The sequence below is a fragment of the Delphinapterus leucas genome, chromosome 1, assembly GCF_059928025.1.
Source record: "Delphinapterus leucas isolate spDelLeu-1000000601 "Yukka" chromosome 1, BTC_Dleu_Yukka2, whole genome shotgun sequence".
Lineage (NCBI taxonomy): Eukaryota > Metazoa > Chordata > Mammalia > Artiodactyla > Monodontidae > Delphinapterus > Delphinapterus leucas.
This window is the reverse complement of record NC_143129.1, coordinates 154,287,482-154,306,216: the sequence shown is the minus strand read 5'-3', so window position 1 is coordinate 154,306,216 and position 18,735 is coordinate 154,287,482. Positions and strand designations below refer to the sequence as shown.

At 48.8% G+C, this 18,735-nt stretch overlaps 1 protein-coding gene across 9 annotated transcripts in view; it reads right to left on the bottom strand.

Annotated features, from left to right (window-relative positions):
* ERI3 (ERI1 exoribonuclease family member 3) overlaps nt 1-18,735 on the bottom strand; it is a 130,369-nt gene that overhangs the window by 42,715 nt on the left and 68,919 nt on the right. The window lies entirely within an intron of this gene.

The following is an 18,735-nucleotide window of genomic DNA, read 5'->3' as shown; positions in this document are numbered from 1 at the left end:
CAGATAGAAGAAAGTCAGCCAGACACAGCAGGATCTCTGGCAGGTCGAGAAGCCAGACCCGAGTGATGCTCTCCCCCCAAACCAGACTTTAAAAGCTCACTCTCTGAGTGCCTGGTTCTAGAGCCCACTCTTCGAGGCAGCCGGTAGCACAGAGCAGGGAAGAAGTTGGGTCCTAATGTGTAAAAAGCCCCAGCAAAGCAAAATCATTTACTCTTCAGTGCGACTGCTCAGCAGAGCTAATAAATCTTGCATGAGCAGGGCCGATTCTAATTTCCTAATATGAAAAGGCATTTGGATTGAGAGAGAGGGGGAGATAAAAGTGATTGAATCTCCAATAGTCCAGGTTACTGACAAGAAACATCCTGCTCAGCCCTGAGAGAAGGATGGCAGCGCCCGGCCGCCTGCACACACCCATCCGTTCTGCCCCCCCCTCTTGGCGCGATACATCTCAGTCTCTTCTATTGACAGGACGTGGCTTTAAACACAGTTACACAAGTTATCATTTCTGCCTTCTGATCAATCTGAATTTTCAGGACAATTACCCTCTTAATCAATGATTGCTATCAGCAGCCCAGCGCCTGGACGGATTTCTCAGCAAGGTAATCATGCCGCCAGGCTGGACGGCGCGTGCATAGGCAATGAAGCTCCGGGTGGGGTCTCCTCCCTCCCTCCGGAGCCCCCATACCCCAGTGCCACTGGCAGCATCGAGGACAAGGACGGCAAAGTGTGAAGGCCACTTCAAGGAGTGATGAGAGTAGAAGGGAGGGAGGGGAGGGGCCCAGCCACCCTGCAGCCTTTCGGACCACCTGATTATGGAAGAAACCTCTTAAAACCCTAAATTTACTGCCCACCATGCTGATGCATCTCCACATGCCCTCCTGCCATCATTCCTACCTCCTAATTAGCCTAATAAAGCTCAGTTCTAATTATGGGCTCAAACTATTAGGGTGATCACCAAGTACAAAGAAAAGAGAAATATTGGTTTTACTCATCTCTTAGGGGCTGTTGGTTCTAGAAATTCCTTTTCTTCCAAAGACTTGGTTCATATGAGCTACTGACTGGAAGGGCAGGGGCAGCCTCTCCTCCTCCTCAGAGGTCCAGGCACCTGGAGCTTTCACAAAGCCAGCCTGGCCTAGAGCCAGGAGGCCACCCAGCCCCACACTCCCTCCAGGGTCCTCCCACAGATTCAGCCCTCTGTGCATAAGACAAGGCAGGGCCCCTCCTCAGGAGAAGAGGGGAGGGTGGATTTGGTCTCTGCCTCAGCGTCAAGTTAGTCAAGAGGTATCTGCCATCATGGGGGCAACTCAGTGTCTCAGATCACCTGTTGTTGGGTGAAGGACTTACACGAGAAAGGCCAACAGTGGAATGAAAAGGACATGGTCCAGGACACTGACGCGTCAACTTATGCTTCAGCATGGGTGGCAGATATGTGTACACAGTTATACCCAAGCAGAGTGGGTTATGGGATTAAAACAGGTCCCCACAATTTGCTATTATATCCTGAGGGGGAAAGAGAATTAGAAAGCATGGATGTATTCACTTACTGACATTTACTGGGTGCTAACCATAGGCTAAGTGTTGGGGATACAGCAAGGAACAGTATAGAAATGACCCTTACTCTCAGGAGCTCACAATCTACTAGGAGACAGACAAGCGGCTTTCTGTCTGCAAAACAAAAACAATAAAACAAACTTGTAACACGAATGTTCATAGCAGCATTATTTAATAGCCATAAAGTGGAAACAGCTTAAATGTCCATCAACTGATGAGCACATAAATAAAACGTGGGGACTTCCCCGGTGGCGCAGGGGTTAAGAACCCACCTGCCAATGCAGGGGACACAGGTTTGAGCCCTGGTCTGGGAAGATCCCACATGCCGCGGAGCAACTAAGCCCACGAGCCACAACTACTGAGCCTGTGCTCTAGGGCCCACGAGCCACAACTACTGAGCCCGCACACAACTACTGAAGCCCATGAGCCTAGAGCCCGTGCTCCGCACCAAGATAAGCCACCGCAATGAGAAGCCTGCGAACTGCAACAAAGAGTAGCCCCCGCTCACCGCAACTAGAGAAAGCCCGCGCACAGCAACGAAGACCCAACGCAGCCAAAAATAAATAAAAATAAAATTTTAAAAAATGTGGTATATCCATACAATGGAATATTATTCACAATAACGAGAAATGAAGTGCTGATTCATGGCACAACATGGATGAACCCTGAAAGTTATGCTAAGTGAAAGAAGCCAGAAACAGAAGGCCACATATAAGAAATTCCCAGAATTGCAAGAATAGGCAAATTTATAGAGATGAAAGTAGATTAGTGGTTGTTTAGGGCTTGGGTGTTTGAGGGGAAATGGGAAGTGACTGCTGTATTTTAGGGGTGACAAAAATGTTCTAAACTTAGATGGTGAAGATGGTTGCACAACCCTGTGAAGATACCAAGAAACAATGAATTGAAACACTTTAAATGGGTGAATTGTATGGTATGTGAATTATATCTCAATAAAGCTTTTTTCACACCTGCAGTATGACAGAAGAAGTGCAGGCTCACCAGCGGTGAACAGAGCCAGGGAAAGCTCTAGCACGGTGCCCACATGCTCTGCAGGCACTTGATACAGGTGTCTGAAGACAGAGGAAGTTCCCAATGGGAAAGTCTTCACAGGGGACATAAAGGAGTTAGGTCTTGAAGGATAAGCAGGAGCTCACTGGGCAGGAATAAAGCGAAGGACATTCATGCAAATGGAACCAATGTGAATAAGGTCTGGAAGTGGACACACAGGCTATCTTGGTAGAGTTGGAGAGGTACTTTGGGGGTCTCAAAGAACAGGCCAGAGAGCTTGTACTTCATTCAGTGACATCAAGATTTTTCAAGTAGAGAAGTTAGATGATCAGTACAGGATAGCTTGGGGTTTGATGGTTCAGGTATGGGAAATAACACGTCACAGTTGCAAGGACATGGTTTTGGAGTCAGATATCCAGGATTTAAAATCCTTAAAATTCCTCTTCCAATAAACTCAAATAACCAGCAAGGGCTGGGATTTTGCTATTTTGCTCACTATTTTATCCCCATTGCTTGGCAGAGTGCCTGGCCCAGTAGGTGCTCAATAGCCATTTACTGAATGAAAATAAAATGAATGAACGAATGGCTATGTTGAATGCAATCCCATTTGACAAATGTTTATTGAACACCTACTGTGAAGCTGGCACTCTGGTTACATAGTGTGAGCTCTTCAACGGTAGGGCCCCTGTCTGATCTCTGATCTCTGCCTCAGCGCCTTACACAGGTTCTGTTTGGCACAGGGCAGGTGCTGAAATCAATATTAATTCCCTTCCTTCTCCTGGTCGAGGAGGTTTCCCTAAGAGCCAGTGAATCTTGGAGAGAAGTAGCCTGAACACTTCACTGTGGTTGGCGAGAAAAGGGAAGCCGAAGCTGTAGGGGTGGAAGCCTTCAGGAGCAGGGGGTGGTGCCCACGGTGTTTGTCCCAAAGCCAGCCATGGTGCGCCAGGAGGCAATCCGAGTCATCAAAGCCAGTAGAGAACTGAGCAGGGATGAGACTGTTCCCACAGCGCATTCTCAGAACCCTCTACAGACTGCCCTGGACCAGGCCTCCACGCAGGGAACCTAGCACCGGTAGGGTGGAAACAGAAACTTAGGGCTTGCAGGTGGAGGAGGAGGGGAAGATCTGGGCCTTATCTCCTGAGCACCCTGTCTTGGCCCTGGACAGCTGCCATTTCCACATCTCCCCTCTGGTCGGGAGGGCCCTTCAGCTCATGGCTGACCACAGTAAGAAGGGGGCTCCTCAGTCTCCCAACCCCCAATTCCTGTAGGCCTCCCCTCCCCTCCCTTTCCTTCCCTCCCTCTCCTTCCTGCAGAGCTTCCCTCGAGCCATAAATATAAAATAAAACACAAACACCCACAGTCCAGGAGGAGGGCGTCAGACAGATAATGGGCATTTTGTATCTTTTTATGACACTCCCCATAGGCAGCTCGGCAATCACAGAGCAATAAAGGCAGGCATGCAGCTTGCATAGTTAAACAACTGCCGGGTAATTAGGCACGGCAAACACACCACTGGGGAGGCCTCAGGGCTGCCCTGGGATCTGCCTGCAGCCTGCCTTCCTGCTTGCAGCCAAGTAGGGGCCAAGCCCAAGCCTAGCACAGTTAAGACCTGGCTGTGGGGCTGAGGACAGACCACTGGCTGCTGCCATATGCACATTTGGGCTCATGCCTGTGCACGCTCACAAACACACCTGCCCACGCCCACACACAAGCACTTCCTGAGCAGCTAGCCTGGACCTCATCTCCCCAGGAAGGCCACTCCTCTTTTCCAAGTAGGGTAGCCGAGGGTCTCTCAAGGGCCCTGCTTTAATGCCCTTGAAGAGGTCTCAGGCCTGGCTGCAGCAGGGGCTCACTCATCCAGGTAGCCCTGAGCTTACCGAGTTGCACAGGCAAGGAGACACATGAGCATATGGTCATGACTACACTGACTCTTTCTCTTGTAAATTCCAACTCAGTACAGAGGCGAATTCGAAATAAATTATTTTTTAAAAATACACACACACATACCGTACACATATTCCTATCACCGCACTTATTACCTCTACTGTATTTTTCCCCATCTACCTTGACCCACCCATCTTCCTTGCTAGATGGGGAGCTCTGTACAGGTGGAGACCAGACCTGATTCATCTCCAAGTCTACACGCCCTGATACACAGGGCTTCGTTGGGGAATGGTATTAAGTGAGATGTTAACTGAGATGTGCTGGCCCAGGCAGAGCACAGGTCACTTGCTACCTGGGGCCTAGGTCCAGGCTGACCTAAGCCCAACCAACAGAGACAGAAGCCCTCACCAGCGCTGAGGCAGCTGCACTGTGAGTCCACACAATACCCATTCCTCCTCTAGTGACCCAGCCAAATTCAAAATTTCAGGGAACTGATGGCTAATTAATGGAACAGAATAGAGAAAACCCTGCTCCAATTCCACCTGAGGACTGAGACAAAAGATCCCGTCTCTAGGAGCCACCAGATCAGCTCTGAGGAGTTAGCCAGGGAAAATTAAAGCACTCAACCCTAAAACCCTCTTCCCTCAAGAGAGCTGACAGCAGGCCAGGTGAGCTCACAGAAAGACCTTGATTGACCCAGCACAGTCCCATATGAATGTGAACACACATCCAGCTACTTCTCCTGGTCTCTATCTGGCCGTCACTCCACGTCTGCCAAGACAATCAACAAAGGGGTCAAAGGCCAGAGGAAGGGCCTGGGCTGCACCCCACCTTTAGGGTACTGAGAGGACCCCCTTCACCCCCTGTAGAAGCAGGGAGACAAGCTTCTCCTCACCCCATATTCTTATGGAAAAGCCCAAAGCCTCAACGGCATTCAGCTCCAGTCCAGGTCACCCCAAACTGTGACAGATGCCATCTGTCCAAACTCCTCCCCAACACCTGAGCCCCCAGCTCTCCTGACTTGATGCCAGGCAATGCCTTGCCTTCCCTGGACCCGCAACATTTCCCAGTGGGGTAAAGGAGTGGCCCCAAGGTTAGAGATCAAAATAAGTAAGGGTCAAAGAGGGACTTATCTTTCTTTCCTTGCATCCATCACATTTTTTGCTGGGAGCAGAAAGAGGAAACCTCAGGTACAATGAATGATCTCAGAATGGCAAAGGCAGAAGAGGCCACAAGAAAGGTCACCTCACTCAGCTTCCTTATTTGTTAGATGAGGAAACCGAGGCCTTAGAAAGGGCAAGTGACCCAACACCAGAGTCCATGCCTTTATCTTCCAGCTTCGAGTTCAGTCCAGGGTTCTTTGTATTGCACCATGCTGTCCTCTAGAGACAAGGCCTGCATCTGCACACCTCCAGGTGGAGTCAGACCACAGAGCCCACACCTACACCCTCCCCATATTCCCATGTGTGGGCACATGCCCACACCTGAGTATGCACAGACACAAGCCTCCCCGCAGGGAGAGATACGAGATACACATCTTTAAACACATATAGACATGCATGTTCACATGGGCGCACTCTCTTACACACAGACAGATTCCCATTAAATAGATGTCATTCCCAAGACAACTGGAGCATGAGGCCAATCCCTGTCCTTCCCCAGCCACTGCCTCACTGGCCATACAACTAGTAATGGCTGGTGTGTGTTTGCCCAGGCCTCCAGCCCAGGCCAGACCAGAGGAACTGCCTTCAGGTAGTATCTGCTATGGGACAAGTGACAAGAAGGAAGCCATAGAAGGCGAGAACCTGGATTTACATCCTGGTCATGTGGCCTTGGGCAAGCTTCTTAATGCCTCTGAGTCTCTATTTCAGCACCCATAAAATAGGGACAATAGCCCTTGCCTTGCTGAGTAGCTGCGGAAAGCACCTAGCATAGAAGTTGACTCCAGCTGGGGCTCAATATGTTGGTGCTGTATTGCTGATACCTACAGACATGGTCAAACCTGCCTTTCCAGAGTGGTCTGCATGGAATGTGGGAGATGGGAGGCAGGGCTGTACCTCCTCCCTTCAAGGAAGTTTCTTTGCCCTTTTCTCTCCTTTTCTGTAACTCCTCCCAGTTTCCAGGGTCCAGAGTAGCCACAACAACAATTTAAAGGAAAAAAAAAGGGAAGAAAGAAAAAAACAAAACACAACAGAACCTGGGAGAAGGCAGAGTAACTAAGGGCTCCCTTGGCTCTCTCAGACTTCCACCTCTTCCCTACACGACCCTCAGCTCTTCTATAGTACCTATGCCTCTAAGAGCCTCTTGAGGTCCCCTCTGCTTGCCTCGTTCTGTGGATTCAGAGAAGCAGCAAATCTGGTCCCTTGCCTCAAGTGGCTTATGGTCCTGCACGGGGAGAGACCAGGCCACAAAATAACCAAAAGGCATGGACCGTGGGCCACTGGGCCCTAGCCCCTGGCCCGAGGGTGAGAGTATGGGCTCTGCAGTCTGGATGCTGAGGTTTAAATCCAGGCTCCAAACACACCCAGGACAGAAGAAGCACTCTCTCCTGCTCCAGAGCGAGCTCAGAATTCACTTCCTCAAGGACACAAGAGAGAGACAGAGGCGGCTCATGGTGGGACCAGGACAAAGAGGTTGTGTCATTTGACAGGACATAGACTGAGCAGCAGCCAGAGAGGGGCACACAGACCCAGGGTGGGCCTCGTTGTAAAGACCTGCCACGGAGGGCACTGCAGGCAACGCCAGGGTAGAGGTCGATTTTGTAGCAGCTGCAGGGAACCTCACCGAGGAAGAAAGAATCCCAGCTGCCTTGAGCTGATTCCTCACCCGCTCCCCTCCCCCTTGTGGCCACACTCACCAGGGACACAGAGCAAGGCAGCATCTCTCCCAGCTGAGGCCGCGCCAGGCCACCCCCACCCCCACCCCAGACACACACCAAGTACCAGCACTCTTCTACAGGCGCAGCAACCAGGACCTAACTGATTCTTCACTCTGTAATTTCCTACATGTTACTGTAAGGATACTGAGGTCTTCTGGCCAAGTATTCTCAGACTGTCCACAGACAATAATGCTACAGGTCATGGTGGCCTCTTTCCCTCCCTGCTATCCACCAGGCCCACAGGCTCTTCCTTCCCTCCCCTGGACGTAAACATGGCAGTTTTCTGGAGCCACTGCCCCATTCTTAGAAGGCAGCTTAGGTTGGCTCCACTCCAGACATCAGGAAATGGCTCCTTACTGCGCTGACTTGCTTTTGCCTTCTCTGCTTTTCCTCCGCTAAAAGGCATACACACGGCTGGACCACATGAGTACCTTACAAAACCTGAAAACTACTGTTTGTAGTTTCCCAATGCAGCAAGCTCCTTCCCCTCCAGGCCTTTATTCACACGGCTCCCTCTGCCTGGAATGCCCTTTCCATTTGACTCCTAAAAATTCACTCACCTTTCAAGGCTCACCTCAACAGTTTCCTCAGTGAAACTTCCTTGACTGCCTCTCCCACACCCCAGGTGAAATGACTCCTCCCTCCTTTGCCCTGGAGGCAACAGGGCAAATCAGTTACAGGCATGGTCCCTAGATTCAGGTGCGTAACTCCATCACTCACTAGCTCTTGAACCTTGTGGAAGGTACTTAACCTCTGTACCTCAGTTTCCTCATCTGTAAGTTGGCTAATAATAGTACTTATCTCAGAGTTGTTTAGGATTGAGCTAATTTATAAAAAGGCATTTAGAGCAGCACCTGTTTATTATTATTAATTATCTCTACTTTACAAACGAGGAAACTGAGGTTCTGAGAAGGTAAGTGGCTTCTCCAAGGTCATAACGCAGCAAGATGCAGAGCCAGGAATTGCCCGAAGGTGAGTGTGACTCCATACTCTATTGGACAGCCAGGCACGCTGATGGTGGCTGCAGTCTAGGACGTGAGATGATGGACTCTGTTCCTCAGTGTCAGCTGAGGGTAAGCTAGTCCAGGGTGGCATCTGGCTCCTCCTCCCTGGTGCTCACTTGCATTCTGCTGGAGGAACCCCCTTTTCCTAGCTCCTGCCCACAAAGGCTTATATGTCTATCTTGAGCTCCTGTCTCCTTTCCCCTTGTAGCCTAGTCGTCTTGTCTCCAGTGGTCAGCGTGAGGACAAGGGAGCAGCAGAGGCACAGTGCTGTCACTTCATGCCCAGGACAACTCTCGGAGTGGGTATTCTTTTTCCTGTTTTACAGAGGTTGATACTGAGGCTGAAAGAAGTTAAGTGAATTTCCTAAAACCTCACAGCTAGTAAGTGCAGAATCAAGATTCTAAATCAAGCCTACTGGACTTCAGAGTCTATGTGTCAGATATTGGCACCTTTTATAGGTTCAGAGAGGTTAAGGAACTTGCCCCAGATCACACAGCTAGTTGGTAGCAGTGTCATACGTTTGAGCCAGACTCATCTGGCTCCAAAACTCTTTCTCTTGCACCAACGGTCTCTAGCCTGTGAGCCACATCCCACATCACATCAAGCATCATCTGAAGACCGAGTGAAGGGGAAGAGTCACATACAGCCACACCATTTGTCTACGATTATGCAGCTAGTATCGTCCTTAAGAAAATACAAGTTCATTTAAAAGCCAATCAAATTCACTGTAGCTTTTTTTTATTATGTACTTTTATCACTATACACCCAAAATATAAGGTCCACCAAGTGCTCAAGGGGGAAGGGAATGTCTGATAAGTTTTCTGATATTACTAAGAGCCCCGTGTGCTCTGTCTGCCTACCTCCCTAAGAGCTCTCCAAAACCACACTTAGTACCTTTCTCAAGGTACCTTCCTGATCCTTAGTCACAAACTCACAAAAGAGAAGTGCCTTCTGTGTGGAATAACTGTCTAAAGGTCATTAGCAGGAACAGGAGGCACAATCCTTTCCAGGTCTTGAGTCCCATGAATGTTAAGAAGTAATGCCGTCTCCAGCAAAGAGGACCCAAGTCGTGAGCTGTGGAAGGAAGGAAGGAAGGAAGGAAGGAAGGGAGGGAGGGAGGGAGGGAGGGAGGGAGGGAGGAAGGAAGGGAGGGAGGAAGGAAAGGGTCAGGGAAGTGAGTTTCTCTTTCCTATCCTGGCCTCCAACTCCTTCCCTGTCCACCTGCCTAGGATACATAGTCTGGGGAAAAGAACAACACCTATGTGGGTTCGAATCCTAGCTTTACCTCCTCCTGGCTATGTGCCCTTAGATAGATTACTTGCCTTGTCTGAGTCTATTTGTCTGGGAAATCTGGTAGGGGAATAGGCATCTGGACTCTGGAGCTCATTAGTCCAGCCTCATACTCAGCATGGGTTCAGTGAATGCTTGTTGATACCCGGTGTGTGCCAGGCCCAGTGCTGAGCACGGGACATACAGAGATGGGTGGTAAGCAGGCCTCAAGGAGCTCACAGTCTAGCAGGAAGCACAAACATGTAAGCAGATTATTACAAGACCACATGATATACTCATTACAAAGTACTGGAGCCATACTAAGGAAGTGATTAACTATGTCTACCAGAAGTGGGAGAACACCAGAGAAGGCTTCACAGAAGAGGGTTTTGAAGGATGAACAGGAGTTTTTCCAACACATTAAAAGGGGAAAGGCGAGGTAAGCAAAGGGAACAGAATGAGCAAAGGGAAGTGAAAGTGCCCTGTCTATTTGAAGAGCAGCGAGAAGTTTGATAGGGCTGGAATGTTAGAGAGACAGGAGATATGAAGATAGGGATGCTGCAATGAGCTAGATCCTCCAGGCCTTGGGTACCGTGCTCAAGAGGAAGGATGGGCCACAGCCTCCCACACCTACCCTCTTGGCTCCGGTGCTGTTCCTGTCAAAACAAGCACACTGAATCACACCCTTTCCTGTGCCTTTGATTTAAGAGTTCTTCTCCTGGCCCTGACAGTAAGGCATTTCTGTCCCACAGATTATAACTCACTCTGGGCTATTATTCAGCTCCCCAGCCCTGGCCCTGCTGCAGTTAGTCCAAACATAATATCCTTCATGCATATATTATCTGTCTCCCTATTATCTGGAATCATTTCGGAATTAAATTTCAGTCCTGCAATATTGGCTTCAGGAGCGGCACGCTTTATGGGCTAGTCAAAGGTTAGAATACCAATCAAAATAACAGTGCCGATGCAGTGAGACATTTTAATATTCCAAAACCCGGTAATTGTAAAAGGACATAATATTTTTTCCCTGATTACCCCAAAGGCAACACATGTTAACAAGGCGAGGGAAGGAGTGAAAGAAATTTCAGAGTTCAGACAGCTGTAAGACATATTTAAAGGAAAAGCCCAGGCAGGGCACTATACACCATGGGGGCAGGGAGATGAGAAGAAAGAAGACAGTCTCTCTAGCTCCAGCTGCCCCGACTACAAATATAGCACTGGTCCCTCTGCTACCTCTGGACTACGTCCCAAGAGCTCATGCCCAAGGGCAGATGTTACAGAGGATGGGATGAAAGGAGAAAGAGCTCAGATGTGGAGTCTTGAGGCCCAGGTTCTAGTTTCAGCTCTTCAATCCAAAGCGTCCAGCCCCCAAGCTGGTCCCTCCCAGGGTTTCAGCATCAAATCCAGTGGCAAACCCTTAGGGCTGCTCTCCCACTCGGCCTCTCCTTGTCCCGTGCCTGTGCCCCCGCCTCTCCCACATTTATACCTGGTGCTTTTGTGTCCTGTTCTCTTTGTACATATTTCTTCCCAAAGACAGTTAGAGGCCCTCATCTACCTGGCCTCAGAGCTGGCTCCCCTCAAGATGGCAGCCCGCGTGCCCAATGCCCCACGGACAACGCTCTGTACTTTGGTTGATGCCAAAGACCTGCGCCACAGCCCCAGTCTCGTCCTGACCACTGAGTGGTCCAGAAGCATGTCTCAGTGCAAGCCCTCCTCCATCCAAAATAAACACAGAACAAACACCTGGCAGGGCCCCTACATCTTCAAACCTCTCTTGGTTTTCATTTTTGTTTTGTTCTTGTTTTTTCCAAATAGCCCCAATCAAGGGGCTCTGCAGCAGGCACCATGCAGCCACCACTGTACGAAGAGTCCCAGCCTCTGTCAGGCTGCCTATCACTTGAGCAGCTCTATCCCCACAGCTCCAAAATAGTGACCTGACCAGCAGAGTTCCAGACACTTTCAGTCCAGACGGCTTCCCAGCTAGCTCAGCCTACTCGCTGGAGCCTCCAATCTGCACCATCCCGACCTGCTGACCTGCCTATGGCCCCCAGCAAAGAACTTCATTAAGGCTGAGAATTTATTCCTCCATAAGCCCTTAATTTATTACTGCGCTGATTGGGACTCTGAACACTCCAAGGTCAGGAAAAGTCGTACTCAGTCGTAGACACCAACCCTCCCTTCAGCAGTTTCTCCTGCTGTCGGCTCCCAGGGGAGGGGGAGACAGAAATGCTTCTTGGAGAGACCCAAGAAGGTCTCCTCTCCTTTCACAGCTGGTCCCAACCCCATCATCCCCTTCAGGGCACACAGATATTGTAGCAGGGCGTATAGCACAGATGGCAGAGGAAAAGTGGAGCAGCAATCTTCACACCCTGGTTCATCTGGGTCTGTCAAATCCTAGGTGACCTCCAACCCTACAACTTCCTAGCATGGCTGGCTGAGCCCTGTCTGCCAGGACTGACTCAGAATCCTCCGAAGGCTGCTGCCTGCCTGCTTCCCCAAAAGCCCATCCAAACAGGCCCAGGCACCAGAGGGAATTCCAGACCATTTGTGAGTGTATGTGCACGTACTTGCATGGCTTGGTCTGACTGTCCGTGAATCGTGTATGTGGAGGCATGCATTTATACATACATTTATACCTATGTGTCCTGCGTATGCAGTGAATATATACATACTATGTGTGCATGTGTATATCCACATACTCACATCCTTTTGGACCTACCCATTTCTTGACCTCTTATTTACACTAACATTCTCCTCCACCTAACCTTAGCTACCCACCCCCATGGGCACATCTTGGAGCCTGCCAACACTTAGAACTGCCCCGTCTCTGAAATCACTAATTCAGACATGCTACTTTCCAACCATAATCTCTTATCCTTTCATCTGGCATGCTCAACTATAGCCGGTATACCTGTTCCCCATCTTACTGGGACCTCTCTACTTTTTCCATATCCGTCAGGCCCCCTGCTGTCTTCATTTCCCTCAACATCCAGCTTAAATCCCACATTCCATCTTGGCAACCACTGTCTTGACAATATCTTCAACTCCTTTGTTCCTTTCATCACACCCCTTGGGAAAATATCTACTATGTATGAATCTAAATGTCTGCTTTCTGCATGCCCACAGCCAGGCAGCTGAGTTTTGCTAAAGGAAAGCCACACAACTGAACAGAGAGGTTCCACTGTGAATTAATGTCACCAACGTCAACTGGACCCGCACCACTGCCTAGAAATCCGACTATACTTCTCAAGTAAGATCATATTGCTATTCTTTACTAAAACTACAGCAATCCTTTTCCACTTTCTGCAGGCCTTCCCAGCCCTCCTCTATTAGTTATCAGCAAATGACTGATCTACTTCACAGAGAAAAACAAAAGCCTCGGACGGGAACTACTACTTGTCATCAGCAAATGCACAAGCCTACCTGCATCTGTGTGCACCCATCTGCCTCTCCTTACCCCATAATGACGGAAGAGGGGACCGTCCTCCTGAAGACAGCCAGTGTCAAGAACCTGGGTTTTCCATACCATCTCCTGTCACCTTCTCAGAGACCCCTCTCACTCCTATATTTCGACCCTTCCTTCTCTAATATACAAACGAGCACGTATGTCTTTCACCTTAAAACACAAAACCTGCCTCAACTCCACCGCTGCCCCACCGCAGCCCTTACCCTTTCTCTCTCCTTCAAAACCACATTTCTGAAAAAGTTAAAATTTCTGTCTCCTCATTTACTCCCCAGTTCACTCCAACTTGGCTCCTATCCCTATCATGCCATCCAGAGGTTTTACCAGAGTCACCACGGTCCCTGAGCCCAGGTCTGGCACTCATATTTCAGTCTTTACGTTATGTGGCTCCCTCTGAGCAGACCAGTCCTTTTCTTTGGAAGACGCTCTTGGTGTCTATGGCATCACACTCTCCTGGTCTACCTCTTCTTCTATCATTCTTTTACCCTCTCTTTTTTACCGTCTACTCTCTTGAGCACAGAGTCAGGCAAAACTAAACTTAAGTTCTAGCTCTGCCATGTAAGACACTGAGCAAATTTCATCACCACTCCGTGCCTCAGTTTTCTCAACCTTAAAATGCAAAGAATAATAGTAACTACTGTGCGGGGCTGTGAAGCTTAGATAATGGGTTAGATAATGATGCAGTGTCTGGCACAGCACTGTCCAAAGCAAACATAACGTGAGCCACATAAGCAACTTATAAATTGAATGCCCAGCTCAAGTAATAAGAAACAGATGAAATTAATTTTAAGAATATGTTTTATTTAATTTGGTATATCCAAAGATTACCATCTCAACAGGGACTCAGTATAAAAAAATTATTAATGAGGTATTTTGTATTTTTTCATACTTAAGTGTGTAATTTACACTTATGACACACCTCAATTGAGATGCTAAATCTTCATCAGAGATACCTGATCTGTATTGAGACTTTAAACAATTAACAGTTGAAAATACAGATTTACCAATCCAGTGTGTTCTAAATATACTGAAAAGTTCTTCCTGAAAGTTTTTAACTTTCATTTAAATTAATTAAAATTAAATAAAATTTAGAATTTGTTTGTCAGTCATATCAGCTACATTTCAAGTGCTCTATTGCTACAGGTGGCTAATGGCAACTATACTGGACACAACAGATCTAGCGCATGAAATGCAATCATTAAATAAGAAATATTACTATTACTACTAGTGACCACTCCTCCTCCTTCTCTAGTTCTGACTCTTCCTCCTCTATGTATCAAACATTGGTATTTCCCAGTGTTCTGTCCTAGGCTCTCTTTTCTTCTCATCTTATTCATGCCATTCCCATGGCTTCAATTATCATTCACATACCAATAATGCCCCCAAATCTGTTATCTCTTACCCTGACCTTATCCCTGAGCCCCAGATCTATATATTTAAATACTTTCTCAACAGCTTCACAAGAATGTCTCAAAGCCATCTAAACTCAACATGTCCCACACTGAATTCACCTTCTCTTCCAATCCCCAAACTTCTCCTCCTTCCATTATCTCAGTAAATGCATTCCAACTCTCCCAGTTGCTTACATCATAAACCTTGGGAGTCACGATGGTCTTCTCCTTCATCCTCAACCCTCACAGCCGGTCAGTCACCATTTCCTATCTATTGTACAGTCAATTCTGCTGTAACACTCATTTTGAAAGAGCAAATTTGTTCCAGGGCAACTGAAGTATTAGGGAACGATTTAGCATAACGCACATTGTGCATTCGTGTGAGACTGTGTCCTTAAGCAATACAAGATAAACACAGGAAGTTACACCCAGCTGAACAGAGCTGTGTAAGAATAAACAAAGTGACACATGCGTACACCTCAAACATACACCAGCTACCTGGATCACCACATGTGCTACAAGCCACAACCGTCTGACTACAATCTCTGATTTCAGAGGATTCTCTTTCCGCCACTTCACAATAACTCACAAGCTACAACCCTTCTCATGCCCACTTCCACAAGCAGACTTCAAGCTTTTTTCAAGGTAAAATGCCATATTTATCGTAGTATTTATGTATTTCTTAACCATTTAATACGTGTAAAATCATGCTACCCATAATTTTTATTTTATTAGATTCCCATATTTTTTCATGTGTCGCTGATGAAGTTTGTGAGTACTGTGCACCTAACCCCATTTTTATTGCACAACTTTCCACAGCATGGTGATTTGGGGGGAGGTATATGTTGCATCACAGCAGAACTGACTATACCATTTAACACTCCAGATTCAGTCCATTTCTCTGCATTTCCACTGCTAACAGTTTAATCCCAGTAGCTATAATCTTTCACTTGGAATGGTCCAATTCTCTGGTTCTCAACCAGGGACGGTACCTCCACTCCCACAACATCCAGGCCACGGGAAAAGTATGTGTCTGTCGAGGGGGAGGTGGCATTTTTAGCTGTCACGGTGACCTGGAGAGGTGCACTACTGGTTTCAATGAACAGGGACTGGGGATGCTGCAAGTTCAGCAATGTTGCCCACATGATGATGTGCCCCGTCCCAACACGCCAACTATAGCCCCATCAAGAAAAACCAGTACCGGTCCCCTATATCTACTCCTAGCTCTCTCTACACTGCAGCCAGAGAGACTTTTTTCAAAATGCAAATCAGATGATGCCTCTCCTATGTTCAGTAATTGCTTCCCCTCGCCCTAAGGATAAAGATCAAAATCTAAAGTCTGGTCTACAGACTCCCCTCCAGTTTCATCTTATGTCATCCTTCTCTCTTCCCCACTTTCACTGTGCTTCAGGTAGTCACTCATTCAACAAACAATGATTAAACATCTACTGTGTGCCAGGAACTATGCAAAGTGATGAAGACAGAAGAGTAAACAGAAGAGACAAGTTCTTTGGCCCCCAGAGAACTTACATTCTACTTTCATGAAGCTGCCAGGCTTCTCTTCACCCCAGGGCCTTACCACGTGTGGTTCTCTGCTTAGCCAATTCCTGCTCATCCCTCAGGTCTCAGCTTAGACTCCCTTCCTCCCTCCACCCCACTAAGTCAGGTCCCCTTGTGATGTGATTCCATGAGTCTGAACTTTTTAGTGTTATAACACAATTGAAATTGTTTGTTTAACATCCATCTCTTCTGTTATATCCCCAGGGCCCAGCACAGTACCTGGAACATGGAAGGCGCTCAAAAATATTTTGCTTATTGATGCAGATGTATATGTTTATATATGTGCATGTGCCCTTACATTTTATGAATATGTATATATAAACACATTCGTGTCTGTGTATATTTTCAGATATTTCTGCAGGTGAATATGTGTATACACACGTATCCAAGTATGGATACATACATACAATTTTGGGTATGCTCGCTTGAGTGTATTCATTCACATGGGTACGCGTGTATATTTGTGTGTGTGTGTGTGTGTGTGTACTCTTCTGGCCCCTCAGTGACAGCTCTGACCTCCTGGAAGCCGCTGGAAGCAGGGCCCCAAGTCCTCTCTAAGCTGACAGTTCAATGAGAGTATAGATCATTCAATGACATTCCAAATGTCAGCAAACACTGGCTTGCGCCTCTCTGCTACAAGGAAAGTAGGTGGAGACGGGAGATGTGGAAACCTGGCCCTAGAAAAGTTGTCTTTCCCTGACGCAGCCCACACCGCCTCTGGACAGGAAAGGGCAGCTGAAAGATAACATTCTGCCTCTTCTCAGACTGGAGGCCTTAGTCAGTCAGTGCAGACCGTTGTTACCTCAGTCCCAGGTACTCACTCAGCACGTCTAGGTGGCCAAGCAGACCAGGACCCTCCCCGTTCTTTTCATGGGGCAAAGCCCTGCTGGGGGGTTGAGAGGAGAGGACAGGAAGGGAAGGGGGTAGGACAAAGTAAGATCAAGGATGGGAGAGGAGCCTGTAGACAGCCAGGGCCTTGGTCCCACGTGGGGACAGGAGGCAGGAATGAGGCTTTTACATGGTACTCCCACAACCCTGGAAATGGCCTCTCCGGCTTAGCTTTTATCATTGCTCTTTTAAAGGGTGCAGGAATCTTTGTGCAACCTGCACTAAGTCACGCAGTATTAAGATCAGAAAGATTGCCATGTGCCTGGACCTCTGGGGCCCTGCAGCCTCCCTGTCTTGCATGGCTGCTGGCCAGGACTGGAGTTCAGTCATCTTTCCTGCTGGGCCCTTAAGCACAGCTGGAACACCATGTGGCTGCAGGGCAGAGAGGAAGGGGTGAGACCTCTGGTTTTTCTTAGACCTGCTCAGTCTACCTCCCAAGAGGCGATCACAGAGTCCTCAGTTTCCCCTGGTACCCACTCCCCGCTCCATGGCTCAGCACAGTCTGGCAGACAAGCAAGCCGAGCAGGCTCAGCACAGCCGCCTCCACTGCCAGCAGCACCGAGGTAGTCCCGAGTGGCAATGTTATCACACGGGTCGGCTGCTTTCCTGCCTCTCTGCCAAAGAAGCTAGAGGCAGGGAGTTATCCATACACCAAAAAGTCTAGTGAACTTCACAGAGCAATTGTTCATGGTCAGCGCCTGCCTCGCTTGGTGGGGCCTTCACATTGCATTTGCCGAGGCCAGCAAGCAGCCTCAGATGCACTCTGACAGCTGGCACGCCGTCTTCCAGGAGCACAGGCCTGGCCACACCCACACGCGTAGCCCTGCCAAGGCCCGCGTGAGAGGGCCTCTCTGGAGCCAGCTCTCAGAGATCAGTCAGCCAGCCAGCAATTGTTCACTGAGCACACACTCTGCACCTAGCCTTGATCTGGCCACCGGGGACACAGAGAGGAACCAGACTCAGTCTTTGTGCTTCGGATGGACACGTCTGCAAGGAAACACACAGACTCAGTTTCAACCCTCGAAGATCACTGATATCCAGAGTGGCAAGGAGCCTCAAGGCAAGAGTTCGACTGCAAGGCTTCTCAGTGGAGGTGAGACCTGAGCTGAATTGTCAAGGAGAGGGAATAAGCCCGATGAAGATGACTGGGGGCACTTCAGAGGGAAGGCTATAGGCCAAGGCCTGAAGGCAGGACAGAGCCTGGCCTCCTCAGCCAAAGCTGGGAGGTAGTAAGCAGCTGTTGTTCAGCTGCAAGGGAGATCATCGGGAGAGGTGGGGAGGGGTCGAAGCACAGACAAGCCAGAGGGCAAAGGACCCGTACACCAGGGAAAAGTAAAGGAGTTCACAAACACTACCACAGAGAGCGGCTGCCCTGAGACGTACGGAACAAAGTCCAAGGTCATTGTCTTCCAGTGCTCCTCCAAATGCTCACTTAGCTCCAGCCCTCACACACACCAAAGGCAGGCTGCTCCCCCTGCCCCGAAGCCCCCTCTCCTCCTCAGATCCAAATCCCACCTCCCTTGAATGCCCAGTTCAAGACCCAAATCCCCACGATGCCAGCTGGAGCCTCCAACGACCTCTCCCTTCTCTGGGCCCCCCGGGAGCCACTACTCTGACCTCTGGTGTGTTCTCCCTTTGCTCAGCTTCCTGGGAGGCACTGAACGGCATGGGGTTCCTGGGGCTGCCCCAGGTCTGTTGCCCTTACATCACAGGGATTAATGGGAGTCAGTCTCCCTAGTGGCCTGGGCCTCCTAGAGCCAGGATCCTATCAGAGCAGGGGTCTGCAGTGTCTATTCCTACGCCTCCCTTCTTGTGCTTACCTAGGAAGGACAGCACACA